This window comes from Tasmannia lanceolata, unplaced genomic scaffold (assembly GCF_043159265.1).
Source record: "Tasmannia lanceolata isolate RefF3 unplaced genomic scaffold, GAP_Taslan_0.1 ptg000037l, whole genome shotgun sequence".
Lineage (NCBI taxonomy): Eukaryota > Viridiplantae > Streptophyta > Magnoliopsida > Canellales > Winteraceae > Tasmannia > Tasmannia lanceolata.
In genome coordinates, this window is record NW_027518714.1 from 43165567 (window position 1) to 43171093 (window position 5527).

The following is a 5527-nucleotide window of genomic DNA, read 5'->3' on the forward strand; positions in this document are numbered from 1 at the left end:
ATAACTCCCCATACCTTCCATTCTGGTAACCAGGTAGCGAGTCTAGATTTCTGGTTAATTATGGGTCCTAGATCCCACATCTAGGTGGCGACTCTGTCAGTCTCTTTCGTGTGGAATTCGGATTGCCTTAGTGATCCCAAGTTCACAAGAAAGACGAATTAAAATCAACAATTAAAAAACACACGCCAATCGCGTGGATACGAGAGACCAAGAGAGAGCGCGCGGCGGCTCGCGCCCCACCCCTCTCGCGGGATCTGGTACTACAGTTAGGGTCCCACCAGGTCCCTGTAAAATTTCATCAGGATCCGAGCTCGTTTGCCTAGCGAACGAGCTAAGGCGGTGTCGTGGTGCAAGTTCAGAGGGGGGAGGGGTGAAATTCGTCATTTCCCATGTGAAGGAGGGCATTCTTGGCAATTTTATATTGCTTCCTTCGCAAGCAATCGTCATTGGCCGCTGGATCAAATCAGAGGGTTAAGAGCATGTAAAGAGAAAATAATTTATGCCCCATTTCTTACCCGAGCCCCCCCTTTTGTAGTATAAAAGAATATTCAAATACACTAAAAGGGGGGCTGTCCACGAAATATTGGGGGGTGAGAATTTATCATTTCCCTTTAAATACTAAAACAAATTAGGGTTGAGGGGGAGGCTCCTCATTTTGGGCGAGAATCACAGAGAAAGAGGGAGAGAGAGTCGCCTCCACCTCTGGCCTCGTCTCCGGCAAGCCAGCCACCGGCCAGCCGCCACCATCTGTTCCCACCTCCTCCAACCATCCTCATCTTCCACCTCCATCTTCATCTTCCAACCACCACCGGCTGCCATTAAATCCGGCAAGTCCCACCGAAACCTCTATCCCCAACCAACTCCATCTCTACCCCATCCGAGCTCCATCATCATCCACCTTACTCTCCATCTCCTTCAAACCCCTTTTTTTCTCATTTACCCATTAAACCCATTTCCCTACCAAACCCATTCCCAACACCACCACCTCACTTCCACAACCACCATCACCTCCATCAAAACCCACGTCACCTGCAATTTTTTGTTAAACCCATTTGGATAACCCACAGCCGAAACCCATCAAATCCGATCATCTCAACCCATTTCTGCAACTCCGGCCGGCCACCTCCATGGAATCCGGTCAAAACCACCAATACATCCTCTCTTCTTCTTCCCAAACCCTAATCTCCATACGAAACGAAGACCCCCAATCTCAATGTCTCTCCAACCTCATCCTTCCTCCTTTGCATCTTCTGCCCTCGGTGCACCTAATGAAGGATTGGAGGTTTCTTCTTCTGGATTGGTTGGGGCAAGCGATCTGTTGATTGTAGGTCCGGGTGTTCTTGGTCGAATGGTAGCAGAGAAATGGAGAGAGGAACATCCAGGTTGCCAAATTTTTGGACAAACAATGACCTCGGATCATCATGATGAATTGATAAAAGTTGGGATCAACCCATGTCTAAGGGGATCGAAAGCAATTCATCAATTTCCTTATGTTATTTTTTGTGCTCCTCCATCCCAAAGTGTAGACTCCCCTAGTGATGTCAGGATGGCTGCATCAAACTGGAATGGTGAAGGTTCTCTCTTATTTACATCAAGCACTGCGGTATACGATTGCAATGACAATGGATTATGTGATGAGGACTCACCAATTTTTCCGATTGGGAGAAGCCCTCAAACTAATTTTCTTTTAAAAGCAGAAAATGCAGTGCTGGAGTTTGGCGGTTGTGTTCTTAGATTGGCAAGGCTTTATGTCAGATAGAGGTGCCCATGTTTATTGGTTGGAGAAAGGGAGTGTTGGCTTTCGTCCGGATCACATACTCAATTTGATTCACTACGAGAAATTGCAGAGAAGGAGAGTCCCTTGAAGCTGATCTTGAAGCCAGGGATCCCACCTTAGGAATCTCAGGCTTGTCAATTCCTTCGGCTGATTTTGGAGAATTATGGTAATATCTTCACAGTTTGTTAAATACCAAGGACCATATCATTTCTAAGGTAGCTTTCTCATCACCCTGTTAATTCCCTTTCTTTTAATCAAGTTGTTTGATTTTCCAAAACCAATGCCGTTGTTTCATTGTACGCTAATTTTGGTTTTTGAACTTCAAATTCTACATTTTGTATTTTGTCACTGATGTTTTGATCGAGGAAATGCTTTTCAATAGCAAGGATCTTGCTAAAAATGAATGAAAGTTATACCCAAGCTTGCGGGATATTCTTTACTTTCAGTTGAGGTTTCTTATTAGTTCTGAGGCTTCTATCAGTTCTTCGGGAATGGGCTATCAATTTCCAAGGGTTTTCACTTGGTTTCGGGCGATGAAGGCGCTAGCCCAAGCCCATCCTTAGGGGACTTGCTCAGTCCAAGTAGCATACTCCTCCTTTGTATATAGGAGACTTGCCCAGTCTCATCAGAACCCTTGTTTACGTCATTTGTGTCTCAAAGACAAGCCTTGTCTCATATAGAGAGTTTCCCCTTTAGGAGGCTTACCTAGCCTCATGTTAGAGTGGCCTCCTCTTTTAGAGCGAGTCTTTGACTTGGTAGTGTTATTAGAGAGTCTCCGACTCATTTGTACTCCCTCCCTGGTGTCATTAGTTAGGAGTATTTCCATTCAAGACTAACTCAGTCTTATGAGAGCCTTCCCTACTTGGGATCTTAGATTGTTTTCTCTGTTCTTGGGGCACTATCTTTCTTGTTGTGGTTTGTCTCTTTGAGACGCTAGTTGCTTATTTGGGGTTTCCCCTTTAGAGTTAGGGTTTTACCCTAGTTTGTGGTGTTACTTGCGTGTTCCCTTTAAGATTGAAAACATTTAAAGGTTAAGAGCATTGGAAAGCTTTAAAATCCAAAAAAACATTAGAAATTTGAAACTCAAAAACATTTGAAAACTTTAAAAATATATAAAAAAAAAAATATTTGAAAAACATTAAAAACCCTTAAATCATTTGGAGTGTTAGGCTTTAGTTAGGAGAGTTCGATTTTCGAACTACGTTGGCTTGATCCTCTTCCACGAGGTACGTAGTGCAGCTTGGGATCCATATCCCAAGTCCAGCCAAACTTTGTAAATAAATATTTTAACCCTTTTAAAAAAATATATATATAAAAATCTTCCAAAACATTATTTTTCGAAAAGATCTTCCTCTAGAGTTAGGACTTTGTCCTAGATAGAGAGTTTTAGAGTTAGGAGTTTGTCTTTGATTTGTTATGTGCTTGTTTACGTTTGTTTTAGAATTAAGAGTTTCTCCTTGATGTGTTGTTTGATTTGTTGTGTGTGGTTTGTGTTAGAGTTAGGAGTCTGTTACGCCTCCGTCCGGGCAGTTGGTGATCCACATCGCCGACTGATGACTAGGTCTAGGATGCGCTAGTGACCCCTTTGTTTTCATTAGGAAACACAGCATAGTTACACATAGGTTGTAGGAACCACCTGCATTAGCTTAGGGCTAACCTGCATTTAGTTAGGGCATATAGGGTGTCCTAAAATCTACAATTCACTGAAATTTAAATAATCGTACAAGAAACTTTAAGAACTAGTCCGGTCTTTTAGATCGAGTCTAAGATAGAGGTCTAGGTGTCTTAGGCATCATAGTTTCGAATAGGTGCGAAGAACTACGTTGCCTTGATTCTCGTGGAGGCGGGGATACATAGGCTTCTTTGGATGAACATCAGACCATCCGAGGACTCGGGCTGAATTGTTTAGAGTCTTAGGATTTGTTGTGTTGTTATATTGTATATTTTGTCGTGTTTTCTTACTTTCTTGTGCAGACCTTATACCTTTAGCTGTAGCATGCATGCGTTTGTCCACCAGAACTTAGACACCAGTTAGGTATGTCACTCATAACCTAGCTATATTTAGGTGGCACCTCTTTCATTTATTTTTTGTGTGCTCATCATTTCCATTCTCAGGAAAATGCATGCTTAGATAGACGACTCCTGAGGATTGTTCCCATTTCACATGATTTTAGCCCAAAACTCTTCGGGGTTTATAATAAATGGCATAAGAGACCAAGTGTTCGCACTCGGGCGAATTGGGGGTGCTCTTCAGACCTTCTCCATTCGTCATCAGGCACGGACCTTTTGTATCTCTGGTTATCCATTGCAAACAGAGCATTTGTTTTGGTTCCATGGCGTGTCCATGGATGGCGACTTTGAGTTATTTTTAGATATATCTTGGTTTCGAGCCCTGGCTCCAGATCAGGATGTATCTCTTTCTTTTTATATCGCCACTCATGCTATGCTGTGAGGGTGGCATCCGTTTCGAGAGTTCCTTGGTAGAGCTCTGCTTCACGTTGTGGAGATTCAGAGGATGTAGGGACTCGTTCCCTCACCGCCCTCGGATCGGGGTCCACAGCGTGCGAATCGGAGTCCAATCAGAAGAGATATGGATGATCAAAATCGTCGATAAGAGACAAAAACACTACAAAACAAAACAGGCAAAAGGCGAAACAAGGGGGAGTGTGATATCACCCACCTTTTTTGGGGTGATGTCACCCCCAAATTCGTCTTAGACAAATTCCAAATTTGTCTGAGATGAATTTTGGTTCTTCCAAGATATTTTAAACCCCCTCCCCTGGGGGGTAAGTTTTTTTTTATCCCTCCTCCTCTCTTTCTCTCCCCTCAGGTGTATACACCTTCTTTCGGTGTATTTCTCCCTTTTCAAGCCCTAAACCCCTGCAGAAAATCAGACAGAAATCCTAGTTAGCTTGCTTTAGAAGAGAGAAAGTAGAGAAACACTAGGTAGCTCTTTTCGAATGTCGGCACTCCGCCGAATTTCTGAAGGTTCAGAGTGTCATTTTTTCTTGTTTACCCTGTTGTTTTGTGAATTTCTCATAACTTTGAGCTACTTTTCCATAGTAGCGCCATTTTTTTGCTGAAATCTCGACAAACTCGAAGGCAATTCGGCTATACAGTGCCGTTACGCCGCCGATTTCTCCGCAGCCTCGAAAGCCCCTCTTTCAGCACAAGCGCTGCCGAATTTAAGAGAACGCAACGCCCTATCCTCAATATAGTGCCGTGGTTCTGCTGAAATTTCGGCAATCTCTAAAGCCTCCCTCTCCAAACAAGCTGGTTACGCTGCCCAACTCTCCAAACGGTAAGGATAAACCCTAAAAAATGTAAATAATATAATTCATTTACTTTTCTGTTGTGTATTTACAAAACAGATACGGTGGGTTTCATCATCTGTGATGTCAAGCCCCTTTATCTGCCCCTTTCCATTTAATTCGAGTTAATCTGTGTCGTGAGTAAGTTGCGGAATCAGGCTCTACCGCAAGCAACTTACGATATCAATCAAATTAGCTGTATTTACTTTCTGTTGTGTATTTACAAAACGGATACGGTAGGTCTCATCATTCATGATGTCAAGCCCCTTTATCTGACCCTTTTCCATTTAATTCAAGTTAATCTGTGTCGTGAGTAAGTCGCGAAATCAGGCTCTCCCGCAAGTAACTTACGTTATCACTCAGATTAACTATATTTACTTTCTGCTGTGTATTTACGAAACTTATAGGGTGGGTTTCATCATTCGTGGTGTCAAGCCCC

General features: G+C 43.0%; 1 pseudogene; it reads left to right on the forward strand.

Moving 5' to 3' along the window:
• The first annotated feature begins 1153 nt into the window (after positions 1-1153).
• Positions 1154-1865, forward strand: LOC143861460 (uncharacterized; annotated as a pseudogene).
• Positions 1866-5527: the final 3662 nt, after the last annotated feature.